General features: G+C 40.2%; 1 protein-coding gene and 1 non-coding gene across 5 annotated transcripts in view; one reads left to right on the plus strand and one right to left on the minus strand.

Moving 5' to 3' along the window:
• RERE (arginine-glutamic acid dipeptide repeats) overlaps positions 1–19,494 on the minus strand; it is a 535,168-nt gene that overhangs the window by 380,326 nt on the left and 135,348 nt on the right. The window lies entirely within an intron of this gene.
• LOC142438360 (small nucleolar RNA SNORA63) lies at positions 14,091–14,223 on the plus strand. Its single transcript, XR_012782745.1, has one exon. It is a non-coding gene; the product is annotated as a small nucleolar RNA SNORA63 (small nucleolar RNA).

The raw sequence follows: 19,494 nt of genomic DNA on the forward strand, positions 1-19,494 counted from the left end.
CCAGTGTACCTCCTCTGGTCTAGTGAGACTTGCAAGGTAGAATTTGGATCATGATAGTAGAGGGAAGGAGGGGGAGGGGAAGTATTTAGGAACTAGAGGAAAGATGTATTTTTCATCAGTGTTATATCACACCTTGACTGACTCATCTCCCCAAGACCCCTCTGCAAGGGGATCTCCAGTGGCCGACACATGGGCTTTGGGTCTCCATTCTGCACTTCCCCCTTCATTCACTACGGTAAGATTTTTTTGTTCTGATGATGCCTGATACCTTATCCCTTCCACACCTCGTGATTGCACAGGCTGGCGTGCTTCTTCCATGTGGACTTTTTTGCTTCTGAGCTAGATGGTCGCTTCTTTACCTTCAAGCCTTTAAGACCCCAGATGCTGTATCTTTTAATAGTTGGGCACCATCAGCTCCTTCCCCACATTTGCTTATGCACCCGTTTGTCCTCAGTGATCATATCATGGAGGTGTGCACCCAACGATAGGATTTTTGTTCTTTGATGCCTGATAACTGATCTCTTTGGAACCTCGTGATCACACAGTCTGGTGTGTTCTTCCATGTGGGCTTTGTTGCTTCTGAGTTAGATGGCCACTTGTTTATCTTCAAGCCTTGAAGACCTCAGGTGCTATCTCTTTTGATAGCCGGGCTCCATCAGCTTTAGGAGTACTCAATCAGTAAGACCTGCCATATAAAAATCTATTCTAATTATATTGTGATGGTTGCACAACTTTAAATATACTAAAAGCCATTGATTTGCACACTTTAAATGGATGGATTTGTGGGCATATAAATTATATCTTGATAATGTTTTAAATATATATGTATTCTCCACTCTGTGTCTCAAAGGAATAGTTTTTATTATCACGTTATAAAATCTAAGTTTTTATTAATTTCCTGATTAAAATCCCAATGTGAAATAGGGCAGATACCATGTGCTTTGACAAATTATACACTGTATAATGGATCTGGATGTCTTTCAAAAAGAAAGGCAGTTTGTGGGAGGAAAGCTAAAATTTATACCTTGGCAACATTCTCTTTCATCTCTTTGATGAAGACATACTAAAGTCAACCTAATTAAAAATGAGAGGCAATCTTTTGGCTGCAGATAGTTATATATAACTCCTATTTTATCACAGATGTTAAGCAGCACAACTGAATGGCAAGCCAATACTTGGGATCATAATAAAAAGATAAAATGTCACAAGTACTAAAATTCAGGTAATATATGCCTTAGAGTTGCCATCCATCACTGAAATTTTGTATTTCTAATCTAATCAGCAACCCAAGGAATTCATAAGCTCTGCTTTTTTTCCCATTGAGGCTGGAAAGCTAAAGCCAATGATTTCCTTACACTGAAGTTTCAACACCTAGGCTAAAATGTAAAGAAGTGGAAAATATTTCTACCTTGAAAGCGATAATAGAATAAAAACTAAAAAAGAAAGGTTACATACATCTAAACAAGGAGTCTGAAGACTGAACTCATAAAATCAAGGCCTTCAAGTAAATTGATGTAAAAGATAGAAAACATCGCTTAACCCATTAAAGAAAACCCAGGGCCACCTGGTCCATGACCCTGTAGGGCAGAGTACAACGGCCCCACAGAGGGCTCAAGAATAGCAACAACTGTCAGCAAGGTGCAGGATTGGGCAGAGTTTTCTTTGGTTGTGCACAGCATTTCAATGAATCAGAATAGACTTGATGGCATATAACAACAACATCATAGTTTCCAAGGCTGTAAATCTTTATGAAAGAAGCCTTCCACATCTTTCGGCTAGTGAGTTCAAACCAACCACATTCTAGTTAATATCCAATCACTTTAGTACTGCACCACCAGAGCACTTCTAAAATGGAAGCACTGAAAAATAGACAAGTGGATTATCTTCTCTAGCATCACTTTATTTTATAACCTAAGATGTTATCATCTACTGTACGTCCACAATAAGGTTGCTGTGAGGACCAAAAGTGAGGAAAGAGGCTGTTTGATAGGTAGGAGTAAGGCCTCTGAAAACAGAAGCATGATCACCACTTAACTCTAAAAAGCTCAGTCTCTCGGATAAGCTTTTTTTAAAAAAAGAATTTTTTTATTGTGAATAAGGTAGAGTACTCTGATAAGCTATCACCCACCTCTAGACTACATATATAAACTATTCTTTTACATTCTCTCCCTGTAATGACTATCTCCAAGTAGAAAACAAACTATTAAAAAAATAAAAACTGACAGGTGATGTCCTATGGTACCTTATTACAACATACCTTATAAAAGAAAATAAACTAGAAACAGATGAGGTAAGTGAGATAATAACAACTAAGATTTACTAAGCATGTCCCCATGTCCCTATGACTGGCACTGCTGCTTTACCCTTGAAGAGCTCCTGAAATGGATTTACAGAAGACGACCTGAGTGCACAGGGGAGAAGTTTCCTTGGGGCCCAGAGATAAACTGGCATCAGAGCCTGTTCTCTAACTTTACCATATTGTCTTGCTTCTCCACAGGACACAGAACATTATGAGGATTAAGAAGATGGTTTGAATGAAATGAATCCACAAGTGATTTGGTACATAAAAATGACATCTTTGTTTGTTTTGCACCTTTGATTAGAGACAGCAAACATTTTATAAAGGAAACTTTCTCCATTAAAGGATTCTAAGTCTTTATATTAACACAAACCACATGCTTCAGGGCAGGTCAGTTCTGATACTAAGACTTAAAGAAAGTGTCTCCTCTGGGTCCTCATAAAGGCATGCCTAACAGATTCCTCAGAAAACACTTTCAAAGGCCATTCAGTATACCTAACACTGCATTCTATAAGCCTCCATACAGGTCAATAGCCTCAAAGGGACATAATTCAAGTAAAATCTGCCAAAAGAAAGAAAGACAAATATAAATGTAATGTAGGTTTATTATGGCATGTAGTCAATGAGAGGTCTAAGAACAGGCTTCTTTGGGAGACCATAATCTTGTCAGACATTTGAGCTGGATTCAGGAGTGTACATGCTGGTGTCAGATAGATATGTGCCCAAATGCTGACAAACTGCCCTAGGAAGGACTATAGTTTGTGTAAAAACAGTGCAGGATAGTATCTGACCTCCTCTTGACTTCAAAAGTGGAGTGTAGAATCAAACTCAACATCAGCCAAGGTCAATTCCTGAGGATGAGTTCAACACCTTGCAACCTTCTTTACCAATTCTAATACCAACCATAAATCTCTTCCTGGTATTCTTTGTGGGTTCAATAATTTGGTTCAATGGCCACTTATAACTCATGGACAATATTCACGATTATAGGGCTTACTGAAAAAAATTGAGCCAGTATGGGCAAAAGAACAATGCTCACAAAGCATAAATAAGAGACCACCACATAGAACAATCTCACCAAGAGGGCAAAAAAGAGAAAACAGACCTAAAGATAGCATTGATTTAAATATAGAAAGACTTGAAAGGCTGCTGAGATAAGCTTTTTTTAAAAAAGGCAAATGGGGCATAGGGAAAAAGCTACGGTATACAAATATTCCTGGGATGAGGACCAGGTAATATGGCAGGGACCAGACCAAATACAGGGATACACATGGTAGACAACTAAAAAGGAGGTGGGGAAAGGAAAAAAATAATAATAAAGAAAAGGGTAGCAGGGGCACAGGAAACTAAATCACCCAAGGGGAGGGTATTGTTTGTGTCTCCTCAGGGAAAGAGACCAGACTTCAACCTGATGCTCCAAGATGTGAATGCTACATGCAAGCATGGAATAGGGAACGAGTGGAGAGCTCTGGGGGCCACCCCAACCCCAACTACTAAGGGGACATCTGCCCCTCCCCTCAGAAGAATTCATTTCAATGGACGGCACTGAATCTACAGCTCCAGGAGAGGGACCTATCTAATCGGAGCACACGGGAGCAGATGAAGGGGGAGGAGAGAGTGGAGCACATCATGGCCCACCAGGTCAGGAGGTCGATGTTCCCAATTAGAACAGCCAGTCGACAGAGACGACCACATGGACGGCCCCACTATTGAGACATGACGACCCTCACTGACCCATAACCATACAGGCGACAACAACAGAGACACAGTGAGGGAATTGCACCCACCCAATCGGATCCCGCCACACCGAGGCAAAACATTATGGGGGGGGTGCAACAAAACAGCAAGGAAATGGAGCGGCGAGGTCACCAGGGAATGCTGATGGTGGACTTTGGGGCCAGGGCGTGGTGCCCCAATAGACTTGACTGGAAAACACTCCTAGAGGCCAACAAACAATCCTTGAACTAACTACAAGCCTTTTCTTTCTTGTTGTGTTTTGTTTTACTTTTGTCATTGGTTTGTTGTTTTGTTGTATATTTTTGCTTGGTTGTGCTCTGTCTTGTTTTTGTGCATGTTATTATCTCCGCAGGTCTGTCTTAATAAAATAGGCTGGATGAACAATTGCAGGAGAAAACAACAGGACCAATAGTTCTGTGGGGACATGGAAGATGGGGAGGTTGGGGGAAATGTAGTGGTGTCAATAAACCCAGGGAGTAGAGAACAATAAGTGATCCAAATCTGTGGGGAGGAGGGTGTGGGAGGCCCAGTTGGGCATGATCAAGGGTAATGTAACTAAGAGGAATTGCTGAAACCCTGGTGGGGGACTGAGCAGGATAGTGGGACAGGAGGGAAGTCAAAGGAAATAGAGGAAAGAGCTGGGAGACAAAGGGCATTTACAGAGGTCTAGATAAAGACATGTACATATGCAAATATATTTATACACAAGGATGGGGAAATAGCTATATATATATATATATATATATATATATATATATATATATATATATATATATATATGTTAGTATTAAGGTAGCAGAAGGACATTGTACCTCCACTCAATGCAAGAACACTTTTTTCTATTACATTGGCATTCTATGATGCTCACCTTCCCAACCCAACTGCTGAAGACAAAGTGGGTGAACAACTAAATGTGGTGAAGAAAGCTGATGGCGCCTGCGGTCTTAAAAGGTTTGAAGGTAAATTAGCGGTCATCTGGCTCAGAAGCAATAGGCCAACAAGGAAGAAGCACACCAGCCTATGTGACCCACAAGGTGCTGAAGGGATCAGTTATTAGGCACCAAAGAACAAAAAATCACTACAATACATGCTCATCTCCATGATATGATCGCTGAAGACAAATGGGTGCATAAGCAAATGTGGTGAAGAAAGCCGATGGTGCCAGACTATCAAAAGATATAGCGTCTGGGGTCTTAAAGGTTTGAAGGTAAACAAGCGGCCATCTAGCTCAGAAGCAACAAAGCCCACATGGAAGAAGCACACCAACCTGTGCGATCACAAGGTGTCAAGGGATCAGGTATCAGGCATCATCAGAACAAAAAATCTCACCATAGTGAATGAGCGGAAGAGTGCAGAGTAGAGACCCAAAGCCCATTTGTAGGCCACTGGACATCCCCTTAGAGAAGGGGACAAGACAGTCAGGGTGCGATGTAGCAACAATGAAAAATACAACTTTCCTCTAATTCCTAAATGCTTCCTCCTCTCCTCCCTTCCCCTCCCACTGTCATGATCTGAATCCTACCTTGCAAGTCTGACTAGACCAGAGGATGGTACACTGGTACCAATGGGAACTGGAAACACAGGGAAGCCAGGGAAGATGATCCCTTCAGGACCAGTGGTCTGAGTGGTGATACTGGGAAGGGATAGGGAGGATAGGTTGGAAAGGGGGACCCTATTTCAAGGATCTACATGTGACCTCCTCCCTGGGGGACATACAACAGAAAAGTGGGGGAAGGGAGACGTGGGACAGAACAAAATGTGACAAAATAATAATTTATAAATTATTAAGGGTTCATGAGGGAAGGGGGAGTGAGGAGGCAAGGGGAAAAAATGAGGACCTGATACCAGGGACTTGGGTGGAGAGTAAATGTTTTGAGAATGATGAGGGCAACGAATGTACAAATGGGCTTAACACAATGGATGGATGGATGATGTAATAGGAGTTGTATGAGTCCCTAATAAAATGATTTTTAAAAAAAGAAAAGAAAATTAACAACAGGTTATAAGTCAGGATTGGAAAAGCTAAGGACACAGTTCTTCAGTCAGGAGAGCAGTTTCTCAGTCATGCCCACAGGCACATCTCTTTGTGGTTCTCAGTCTCTCAGCCTCAGTCAAATGGCTCCCTGGCCCTTTTCTTGTAGAGACAAATGTTACAAAGTTCTTTTAGCTATGCTGGTAAGTGCCCAAAGACACCCCACTTTGCCTTAAGTAAGCATTAGCCAAAGGTGCTCAGCCCTAGCTCTGTAGGTTAGTAAACCTAACTTCACAGACAAATGCCCAGAAGGTACCACACTCGGATAGATTGTCTGTCTACTCCACAACAGCATTCAACTTTCTCACTTGAGAGTGAGGCCTATTATTGTCTTTCTCTTAATGCTACTATTTTTGCTGCCACCCCTTCTCTACCACATCTTGGTGTTACACCAGTCTCCAGGATTGGGGCGGTTTAGCACAGGGATCCCGATACAAATGACAACCTCTGCTTCTTGCTCTTATTTCTTGATAGCAGTGAGATGTCCCTGGTCCCTTTCAGCTTCTAAGATGGCTCATTTAAACCTAGCAGAAAGGGAAAACTGACCCTATCACTAGGTTTGAATTCCAATGATCAATATTTGTTTAGTCCTTATCCTATTTGGGTGCCACGTATCTTATCTACATTAATTAGCAAGTCAAATAAACCCCTTGGGGAGCCACAGACCTCATTTGCACAGACTCAGTAATTTGGTGGGCATTACAACGGGTGGGATTAGAAGAGCCCTATCAAGAAATGTACTGTACCACAGTTTGCATCAATATGCAAACAAATCTCTAATAAAGTTAAGAACTTCTGGCAGAGAAAATAAGAAACCATATAACCATCATAACCTGCATGATTAAGGCTTTGTATAGATACTGAGCAACACTTAAGCCGATGGTAAACTCTAATATTAAGTAAATATTGCTCAGTGCTGTTCCAGTTGGTTGCAACTCATACCAACCTTATGCAAAACAATTTGGTGCTGGGACAACTCATTACAATCCATACATATATCCATTGTGTCAAGCACATTTGTACATTTATTGCCCTCATCATTCCCAAAACATTTGCTTTCTACTTGAGCCATGGTATATATTAATACACTTTAATAGTCTTCCCCAACACTATTAATTCAAAGGCAATAAATATTATTCAGTGTTCCTTATTCACTGGCCAGTTTTCACATGCGCATAAAGCCAACTGAGTTGAGTCAGGGGCACCTTACTCTTTTTTTTTTTTTTGGCACCTTAGTCTTTAAAGTGACACTTTTGCTTCCTAACACTTTAAAGAGATAGACACCTTGTAGCATATTTTCCCAGTGTAATGTCATTTGAATTCCTGAGGTTGATTGTAGAACTAACTTAATTTGAGACCCTTGATAACTTCAATGTTTCCTCAATTTTTCATGACCAGTAACTAGTACTATGATCTAAATGATCTAAATAAGTGCAGATGAAAGGAGTTCTAACCTGGTCTTATATGCACTCGAATATTTGCTATTGTAATTATCATTCGATACTATAAACTCAAACTACTAACCACAAGGTCAGAAATCTGAACCTACCTGCTGCTCAGAGGCTGTCTGCTCACAGAAAGATTTAATGTCTTTGAAACACAAAAGGTCAATTCTAAACTGCCTAACAGGGTCGCCATGAATCAAAATCAAATTGATGGCAGTGGGCTGGAATAAACTCCAAAGGCAGGATTAAATGTTACTAAATTCTGAATGGCTGTTCAGTAAATAAGTACAACTATAAGGCAAATAAGGATCTTAGTAGATATTAGTACATTTCTACAAATTCAAAGTATTTCCATCCCTCACATATTTGTAAAATAAACAGGAAAACTGAGGGGGAAATATCATTTGCATCTGAAATGCAGTCAAATTAAAACAGTCCTACTCACCATAATTCCTTAAGTTATATATTATAATTCTGGACTCTGTGACTGTGGCTATTATTCTATTTTGGAAGTTCTGCGCTACGGATTAAGGTGGGACCAAGGCCACATTTTTTGTTTCCTTGGGCGCATCTTTCTTGTTGTTAGCTAGTAAGTTCCCACTCATAGCGAGCCCATGTACAACTGAATGATACATCTCTCAGTTCTGCTCCAGCCTCTAATTCAGCGGTTCTCAACCTGTGGGTCGCGACCCCTTTCCAGGGTCAAACAACCCTTTCACAAGGGTTTCCCAATTCATAACTAGCAAAATTACAGTGATGAACTAGCAACGAAAATAAATTTATGGTGTGTGGGGGGGTCACCACCACAAGGAACTGTATGAAAGGGTCGCAGCATTAGGAAGGTTGAGAACCACTGCTCTAATTGCTCTCTTCTTTTGAGCCCACTGCTGCAGCCTTCGAATCAATCAGATTAAAGGTCATCCTCTTCTTCATCTACTTTCTAGCAAGCATGATATCCATTCCCAGGGACTGGTCTCCTGTAATAAAATGCCCATAGTATGTGAAGCAAAGTTTCACTATCTTTGCCTCTGGGAGTCTTCTGACTGTACTTTTTCAAAGACAGATTTTGGGTTAGTCTGGGTTTGACTAGAGAAACAAATTCAGAGACATTTTTGTATAAGAAAGAGCTTTGAGGAGCTGATACAAAGGGTTCAAGCAGAAAGCATATGTTTTGAGATGATAATGGTAACAACTGTACAAGTGTGCTTGCTTGACACAATGGATGCATGTATGGATTGTGATAAGAGTTGTACGAGCCCCAAATAAAATGCTTAAAAATAACAGAAATTTATATAAAGAGTAATTATACATTAAGAAAATATACCATCCCAATCCATATAACTGAACAAAGATCCCATCCAGTTCAGATCAAGTCCATTAGTCCGATATTAGCCCATATGTCTGATACAAGTCTATATATTCCTCTTCAAACACATGCAATGACGCTGAATGCAGGAAGATCACAGGCCAATGGGTGGAAAGTCTTGTGGCTCCACTGGCAATGGAAGCAACTCATCTCAGCACTGGCGTGGGTCTCCATGTGTCTTCTCCAGCGCCAGGCTTCTGGCTCCATCAGGGTAGCTCCATGTGTCATGTCAACAGGAACGTCTCCCAGAGAGTGTTTTTGTGTTCCGTCCCCAGTGAGCTACTTATCGCCCTAGTGCCTCCAAATGAGGTCATCAAGCTGCGAGCTGACTGACAGGCTAAACTCCACCCCTTCACTCTTAAGTCTCAAGTTGACAATAGACTATGTAACTACCACAGATTTGCTGGTTCTTTAGGCAGTTCATGCTACTTTCGATATTCTGGGCCAGCACCATTATTCGAAAGGCATCAATTCTTCTTTGGTCTTCTGTATTCAATGTCCAACTTTCACATGTATATGAGGCTACTGAAAATTCCATGGATTGGGTCAGGCCTCAAACTGACATCCTTGTTTTTCAGCATGCTTGTGCATCATATTTACCCAGTGCAGTGTGTCCTTTGATCTCTTGACTACTGCTTCCATTAAGTATTAACTGTAGATCCAAGCAAAATAAAATCCTTGGTAACTCGATCTTTTTTCTATTTATCACGTTACCATCTGGTCCAGTTGTGAGGAATTTGATTTTCTTTATATTACGCTGTAATTCACAGTGAAGGTTGCAATCCTTGATCTTCATCAACAAGTGTCTCAGGTCTTCCTCACATTCTGAAAGCAAGGTTGTATCATCGGCATATCTCTTATAAACCCTCTTAAACGTGAACCCCCTTACCAAGTGCCCATTGCAACAAATTATCAAACCCAGCATAAAAGGAGAGTACCACAGGAGGAATGGTAGGTGTCAAAACAGGCTTAAAAAAAGGAGCATGCAGGCATGTGTGAACTCTTCCTTGTGGCAATGGGGAAGCCAGCAGGGGTCAGATACGGTCCTTGTGCTGTTTATTGCAACATCTACCTGCTAAAAATTAATACCACCACATTTCACATGAAGCATAAGCTAGTATTAATGTACCAGAAGTATGCCCACTTAAAATGGGTGGAGTATACATAACATGCAAACGTGTGGTCTTCATTTCTCAGGCTATGAAAAAGAGTAAGGGAAAATGAAAATTGCAACATAGCCGACAAGAAATAAGCATTTATTTCTAAAACAGAAATGCTGATATAAAATATATTTATCCAATAAAATATTTATGCAATCAACATAAACCTGTTTGCAAAAATTAAAGAAAAAAACACAAAAAGGCTCTCCCACAAAGCCAGACTACTTTGCTAAAGTTTTCAGCTTTTAAAAATTCTTTTTGATGAGCATTTAAGCTGCTTCCATCTTTTTGCTACTGTAAATAATGCAGCAATAAATAGCGTTGACACTGCTCCTATCCCTTGGGTACAGACCTAGGAGTGGGACGGAAGTATCATACGGTGTTTGATAATTCGCCCAGCCTTTTGAATAAGTGCCAGACCATTTTCCACAGTAGTTTCACTCACTTCCACATTTCAGCACTCTTTGTTTTCCCATCCACTCAAAGATTAAAAACTCAAACTGCTCAGCCAAAATATGCTGAAGAGTTTTATTATTTTTTGAAGAGTATTATTTGCTACTGTTCCTCCCATGAACATATAGTATTTATTATTATTATTATTATTCAGTGTATCTTGGGGAAGATGAACATTACTGAACACTGCCCCTGACTTTTCAATCACATTCTGTGGAAAGAGTACAGTATATGAAAGAAAAGAGTCTGCCTAGATAGGTGGCCAAAGATACACAAGATTTTTCCAAATTAAAAAATGTAAGAGGGAGAGGGAGAGTAGTATGAAGTGACTAAAACCAAAAGAAAATTGTTGTAAACATTATGTCTAAAGCATTTTAATCAATTAAAGAGAACACATCTCTCTCACATTTAAACATGTGGATACGTTCCAATTACTCTTTATTTAAACAATGTGCTCATTTCACTAAGCAAATATAAAGTCATATATGTAACAAAACAAATTTAAATAGGTTTAATAATTTGAGTCTTTCAAAAAAACTTTTAATTAAAGCTCTCCAATAGAAACAAAGCATTTATACTAGTGAATGTAATTAGGGTTTTTATTAAAAAATAATTTTATTGGGGGCTCATACAATTTTGGTTTGCTTTTTTAAAAATAATTTTATTGGGGGCTCTTACAACTTTTTTAAATCATGTTATTGGGGCTCATACAACTCTTATCACAATCCATACATAAATCAATTGTGTAAAGCACACTTATACATTCGTTGCCCTCGTCATTCTCAAAATTTCCTTTCCTCTTAGGTTCCTGCAATCAGCTCATTTTCCTTTTTCCCTTCCCCCTCTTTCCCCACTCCCCCCTCCCTCATATACCCTTAATAATTTATAAATTATTATTTTATCTTATCTTACACTGCCAGGCATCTCCCTTCACCCACTTTTCTGCTGCCTATCCCCAGACAGGAGGTTATATGTAGATCCTTGTGATCGGTTCCCCCTTTCTACCCCTACTCCCTGTTCCCTCCTGGTATCACCACTCTCACCACTGGTCCTGTGGGGTTCATCTGTCCTGGATTCCCTGTGTTTCCAGTTCCCGTCTGTACTGCTGTACAGCCTGTGGTCTAACCAGGTTTGCAAGGTAGACTTGGTACCATGATAGTTGGGGAAGGAAGCATTTAGAACTAGAAGAAGGTTGTGAGTTTCATTGTTGCTACACTCCCCACTACCCCTCTGCAAGGAATGTCCAGTTGTCTACAGATGGGCATTGGGTCCCCATCACACGCTCCCCTCATTCCCGATGATGATTCCCCCCTCCGCCCCCCAGCCTTTGGTGCTTGAAACCTGGAGCCCTTGGCCCTTCATGATCACACAGGTTGGTGTGCTGCTTCCATGTGGGCTTTGTTGCTTCTGGGCCAGATGGCCGCTTGTTTACTTTCAAGCCTTTAAGACCCCAGACACTATATCTTCCGATAGCCGGGCACCATCAGCCTTCTTCGTCACACTTACTTATGCACACATTCGTCTTCAGCGTTTATGTGGGGAAGGTGATCACATAATGATGGTTTTGTCCTTTGGTGTCTGCTACCTGATCCCTTCAACACCTCGTGTTCACACAGGCTTGTGTGCTTCATCTCTGTGGGCTTTGTTGCTTCTGAGCTAGATGGCCGCTTGTTTGCCTTAAAGCCTTTAAGATCCCAGATGCTATATCTTTTGATAGCTGGGCACCATCAGTTTTCCTCGCCACGTTTGCTTATGCACACGTCTGTCTTCAGCGATCATGTCAGGAAGGTGGGTATCATGAAATGACCATTTAGCTGAACAAGGTACTCTTGTATTAAGGGAATGCATACGAGGAGGCCCGGTGTCCACCTGCTACCCTACTACTAAACTTATAAATATATGCATATAGGTCTATTTCCCCCCTAATCACAAATATATTTACGTATATACATGTCTGTATTTAGGCTTCCATATATGCCCTTTGCCTCCTACTCCTTTCCTCTATTTCCTTACACTTTCCTCCTGTCCCACTACCATGTTCAGGCTTCATTCTGGTTTCAGTAATTCCTCTCAGTTACCTTGTCCTTGGTCACTCCCTACCAGTCCTCCCATCTCCTCCCTGCCACTGGTTTTGAACCACTCGTTTCCTTGTCCCTGGGTTGGCCAACATCTCTTCCCTTCTCCTACCTCCCACACTCTCATGTGTTATTTTCTCCTCACATTGTTTGTCCTGCAATGTTCTTCTCACATTGAGGACCTGCAGATATTTAATATGTGCATAAAACTGGGAAGGGCTTTGATGGCACCAAAGTGGCACATGAGAACATGGCGACGACAGGAGCAACAACGACAAGCTAACAAACAAGCCACTAACATACAAAATTTAAAAGATCTCTCACAACTCTTATCACAATCAATACACCTATCCATTGTGTCAAGCACATTTGTACATAAGTTGTCATAATCATTTTCAAAACATTTTTTTCTACTTGAACCCTTGGTATCAACTCATTATTCCCGCTTACTCAATTAGTTCTTGAAGGGATTTTTGGTTTTATTGTTTGGGTAAGGTTAAAAAATTATACAAGATTTACCTTTAAAATTTTTTTAACATGGTAGCCATAATAATTTTAAATAATAAAAGTTTAGTGACTTAAACACTAAATCATTTTACTGCTATGAGATACTACTAAACTTATAAACCTAGCTATCTGTTTCTGTATGTAAACCTTCTGACTGGTTGTGTAAACTACACCTTGGGCCAACTAAGAAACACTGGCAATGCAGCCAAAGGGAAGTAATTTCAACTGGCATTTTACAAAAAGGCATACAAGTAAAACTGTTACCGCTGCTAAGGTTCAAAACCAGCATTAATCTGAAGACACCACTGTTTCTAACCAGCTATTTTTAAATTATTAGTAGATACTCTGGTGAGCTAGTGGTAAATACAGCTGTGCACGCAGCAGCACACACCATCTGGAGGCTTTTGATTTAAGCAATTTTCAAATGCACAGTATATTCACTCTGTCAATCCTTTGAAGCTCGATAGTCACATATAAACTGACCCTTTTTAAAGCCACAACTATAAAAACTAATTCATTTTGTGAAAACAAGACATGAAAAAGGTCTAATCGTTCACTTTTGGAACCATGATATTTTTCTCCATCTTTAGTGACAGAAATACTTGCATTTTATAAAGAATTTCCTTCATTTACCTATCTAGACTCTTTTTAAAATCACATTACCTTTTGATTAGTATCCTTAAGTGTAAATGTTTTCTACTTCAAAAAGGATTCACATCCATTACCTCAATATAATCCCAGAATCATAAACACACATCAGATTAATTAACACTAAATCCTGCTGGCAGAATATCATTCCCAATAACTCTACAAATTTGTGGAGTTTTTCTGCTATTCCTTCTCTCGTTGACAAATTTACCAAAATATTCATAAGTACCTTCGGACTAGTTTCTACAACACTGGAGAGTGCTCAGAAGTTTCATTGACTCCCACTAACCTAAACAATGTTTGAGCGTTTTCTTGGTTTTCTCTCTGTAATCCCAAATCTAGGATATGTGATTCTATAACATCCCGCTCAGCAGGATTTAGACTACAGTATAGCTGTTAAGTGCTATTTTGTCGTTCCCCCTGCTCAAAGTAAAGTTGTTTCTTATCTATCCCTGTCTGCTAGTTAATTGTAGCAGCCCAGGGATGCTTGGTCTCATACATATTGAGGGGGAAAAAATCCCACTCTTTGAAACTCTCTTCTCTCTTAATCCATTTTATACTGCATTGCCTTTCAGACCTCTTTCTCAAAAGCCAAGCTTCTACCTTCAATGCCTTCTCTCATACACAAGTGTATCTCTTATCCATACACATTGACACAACATCTGCCGTGTTTATTTCCATATCCCCAGGCCCAGCTCAAAACACAATGTCAAGTATTTGTTGAATGATTAGGCCATTTTCATGAGGAAATATTTCATAGAATGCCATATTTGGTGATGTTCTAATAAAGAACAAATAACAATATCTAAGTGTTCCCTTCAGCTAACATTTCTTTTTATATCTCTATCAAAAAGAATTGGTCTGGAATTACTTGGTCTTAATAATTGTTCTGAATCCATAATCCTTAAATGTTAACAGATTCTTAACTCAAGTTCTCTTGCTATAAGCTATAAACATTTCAAAACTAACATAAGCTTTAAAAAAGTGAAAACTTTAAAAGAATAGTCTACTCTGTATTTGAATGTTTTAAATGTTTTAAAGAAAAAAAGCATTTGTTCTTTCCTAAGACTTCAACCATCTTCAAGAAATCTTTTTTTACCTAATTACCTTACCGCATTAACAAAACTTTAAATAGAAGCAACATAAGGTTGTAAAATTCCACATTAGAAACCTATAGAAGCCCTGGTGATACGAGTTGGGCTGTGATCCACATGATTGGCAGTTCAAAACCACGAGCAGCTCTATAGGTGAAAAAACCTGGCTTTCTACTCCAGTGAACAATTACAGTCTCAGAAACCCATATGGGATCACTATGAGTCAGCAGTGACTTGAAGGCTTGAGAGAGAAATGTACAGTACAGATCACTAGCAGAAAAAAGGAGAAAAGATGTAACTATACTCAGAAACTCTCTTCAGCATCTAAGGATCACTGAGCAAAACAATTACCTTTAGATTACATGGATTAGTTAGAGTACTGGTTTTTCTTTTCTAAGTATTATGTGTACCTCAACATTAGTGCCATCTATTTCACATAGTGATCATACCTTGAAAGAATAAACATTGGAAAATGGTGTTAGCCACAGAGTTAGAAGTAGTATAAATAAATCTTTTAAAAAGGTTGGCACGAATAGGACAGGCTGGATGAACTATCTGGAGGAAAAACAACGGGACCGACAGTTCCGTGGGGACTTGGGGGGGGGGGGGGGTAAGGAAGCGGTGTTAACAAACCCAGGGACAAGGGAAAAATATGGGACCCCAAATGGTAGAGAAGGGGGAGTGGCAGGCATGGTGGGAAATGATCAAGGGTAAGGTTGCTTAGAGAAGAGGTATACTCTAGCCCAGGTGGCAATGAAGCATGGTAGTAGGGCAGGAGGAAAGTCAAGGGAGATGGAGGAAAGAGCTAGGAGTCAAAGGGCATTCATGGAGGTCTAGACAAAGACATGTACATGCAAATATATATAGGAAGATGGGGAAATAGATCTATGTGTCTATATTTATAGGTCAAGTATTAAGGTGGCGGAAGGACCTTGGGCCTCTACTCAAACACTCCCTCAATGCATGAATACCTTCTTTTATTAAATTGGAACTCTATGATGCTCACTCTCCCGACACAACGGCTGGAGCCAAAGTGGGTGAACAAGTAAATGTGGTGAAGAAAGCTGATGGTGCCCGGCTATCAAAAGAGATAGTGACTGGGGTCTTAAAGGCTTGAAGAAAAACAAGCGGCCATCTAGCTCAGAAGCAACAAAGCCCACATGGAAGAACACACCAGCCTGTGTGATCGAGTGGTCCCAAAGGGATCAGTCACCAGGCATCAAAGAACAAAAAATCATATCATTGACTGCACACCTCCATGATAGGATCGCTGAAGACAAATGGGTGCATAAGCAAATGTGGTGAAGAAAGCTGATGGTGCCCGGCTATCAAAAGAGATAGTGTCTGGGGTCTTAAAGGCTTGAAGGTGAACAAGCAGCCATCTAGCTCAGAAGCAAAAAAGCCCACATGGAAGAAGCACACCGGCCAGTGCGATCACGAGGTGCCCAAGGGACCAGGTATAAGGCATCATGCAAAAAAAAACAACAACGATGTAAGTGTGTGTATATATGTGTATATGTATATATATACCATATTAAATGAAGGGGGAAGTGCAGAGTGGAGACCCAAGGCCCAAGTGTCGGCCAATGGAGATCCCCTCATAGAGGGGTTTAGGAGAGGAGATGGGTTAATTAGGGTGCGAGGTAGTACCAATGAAGAACACAGCTTTCCCCCAGATCCTGGATGCTTCCTCCCCCCAACTACCATGATCCGAATTCTACCTTGCAGGACTGGATAGGGCAGAGGCTGTACACTGGGACATATGAGGGCTGGAGGTACAGGGAATCCAGGGTGGATGATACCTTCAGGACCAAGGGTGTGAGGGGCGATGCTGGGAGAGTGGAGGGTGAGTGGGTTGGAAAGGGGGAACTGATTACAAGGATCCACATGTGACCTCTTCCCTGGGAGAGGGACAGCAGAGAAGTGGGGAAGGGAGACTCCAGATAGGGCAAGATATGACAAAATAATGAGGTATAAATTACCAAGGGCACATGAGGGAGGGGGGAAAGGGGAGGGAGGGGGAAAAAAAAGAGGACCTGATGCAAGGGGCTTAAGTGGAGAGCAAATGCCTTGAGAATGATTGGGGCAGGGAATGTATGGGCTTTATACAATTGATGTATGTATATGTATGGATGGTGATAAGAGTTGTATGGGTCCCTAATAAAATGTAAAAAAAGAGGAGAAAAAAATGATTAGGGCAGGGACTGTACAGATGTGCTTTATACAATTGATGTATGTATATGTATGAACTGTGATAAGAATTGTATGAGCCCCTAATAAATTGTTAAAATAAAAAAAAAAATTTTTTTTAAAAAGGTTGGCACTTTATAAGGATGAGAGGTAGTCAGATATCATAGTTAAAAACAGGGCATCATTCTACATACAGAAGAGTTGTGATCAAAAGGAGGGAAAAGTAGAAGAAATATTCAAGTTTTCCTCAAAGCCAAACTTTCTGGAACCATACATATGAAGCTGTGCCCGAAGATATTGTCAGAAGAGCTCTGGTAGCATATTGGGTTGCACGTTGCGTTGCTAACCACAAGACCAGCAGTTCTATCTACCAACTGTTCCTTGGAAGAAAGAGATGGCTTTCTACTGCCATAAAACAATATCGGAAAACTAGTCTCAAAGTGATTACATGGTGGAACTAAGATTAGAACTCAGGCAGTTATCTATTAATAAACTACCATCCTATAATGAATAAATTGATTAAACCAGCACAGCACATTATAACATTAAAAAATGGGCAAGAGTACATTGGCTTTTCCTACTAATTAAATGTCAGCATTAGTGTATTACTGCTTCTCATTACTACCTTTGTTATTATCAACTATTATCATGAATTAAATCTGTTTGAAGGCATGTTTAAGATCTTGATTGCCATTAAAATCTGAAGATACAGTCTGGATTTAAAATATATGGATCTATGCTATCATGCTGTCTTTCCATGGATTCAGCCATCTCTGCTGCCAGTCAGATGCTTTCATTTCTTTTAGTTAGAGGAAACATCACCAAGATTAGTTACTTGGAAATTATCACATTCTAGAAAATGGTGCACTCTCTCTCTTGAAATTGTTTTAAGAAGAATGCATCTCTCCTATGAGTTAAAAATTCACACATTCATGACCTGGAGTGGGAGGGGCAAGAAAAGGAGAAGCACAGGTGTTTTTCAGCAAACTATTTTGAATTACATAGTAATAAGGGGGTGCATAACATTATATATTTGTCAAAGAGCGCAGTAAAAACCCTATAGATTACAATTGACAGATTGTAATCTACCAGTAAAAATCCTACAGATTACAATTGACAGAATATTGACAGATCAGTTCCCTCAGCAGGACTGATGTAGGATGGTATACGACTGAGCAATGTTTCATTCTTTATACACAGGAGTAGCCATGAGTTGGGGGCTGATTCAGTAGCAACTAGAAACAATAGCCCATCTAGTCCATTCCGACTCAGCCACCTTATATAATTTGGGATTCTGAGACCGTAACTCTTCATGAAAATAGAAAGCCTCACCTTTCTCTTTAGACTAGCTGGTGGTTTTGCACTGCTGACCTTGTAATTAGCAGCTCAAAGTATAATCACTGTTACCAGGCCGCCTAGTCATAATACCCACCCACACACCACCCCCAAGTTGGGCCAATGTCTTTCCCTATACCCAAGATCCCTATACCATGCCCACCAATGCCGACCCCCACACTAGCTTTATGTGTAAGCAGATTTCAAACAATTTGCTCAAAAAAAATGTTTTTTACTCTTTTTAAAAAATGTGGTAGACAAGCTTAGAAACCTGTGTTGGTGGTGATAATAGTTCTGGACAGTAGTATTTCCTCCGCACAAAAGCCAACTGTAAGGAGATCAAACCATTGAGAAAACATGCCATCAACCTTGCAACCAAGTTTACAGTTCAGATTATCTGCTCAACTTTATCCAAAGGTTCAGATCGCCTCAATCGCCACGTTTTAAACTTTAAAGTTAGTCACACAGAGACCTGAATAAAGACATTTTAATCCTACTATCCATCCAGCAGCTTTAGGCAAAACTGCTGGGCAATGACTTGCTCAGCCCATTTGGTACAGTACGTCAGCGTCAGCGTAATTAACAGAGGCAAGAGGGATACTTATCCCAGCAACATTCTCTGATTATTACCCGGGAACACCAGTTTACTTGTACTTACTTATGAAACCTGTGCTCACCTAGCTTGTTGGGTATTTGCCCCAGCATGCCAGCAGGCCTTGTTATCTCCACTAACACTGCTGTTTAATTTAACCAATAACCCTAGAACATGAACCAGGGGCCCATGTTTTCTTCTTGTTGTTGTGGTTAAGGACACATTGGCTTCTCCTGTCGTTTTAAAACAGTTGATTCCTTTGGCTAGTCAATCTACAAAATAGCCAGCAAAAAGCACACGACCTAAGAAAAGCATAGTACATGCAATACTTACTTTTTTAATAAATCATTGTATTGGAGCTCATACAACTCTTATCACAATCCATACATACATCAATTGAGTAAAGCACCGTTATACATTCGTTGCCTTCGTCATTCTCAAAATTCGCCTTCCACTTGGGTTCCTGGAATCAGCTCGTTTTCCTTTTTAAATGTAATACTTATTAATACAGTATATGGTTTACCAATTTCCTGTTAATACCTATCAATACATTATATGGTT

This window comes from Tenrec ecaudatus, chromosome 1 (genome assembly GCF_050624435.1).
Source record: "Tenrec ecaudatus isolate mTenEca1 chromosome 1, mTenEca1.hap1, whole genome shotgun sequence".
Lineage (NCBI taxonomy): Eukaryota > Metazoa > Chordata > Mammalia > Afrosoricida > Tenrecidae > Tenrec > Tenrec ecaudatus.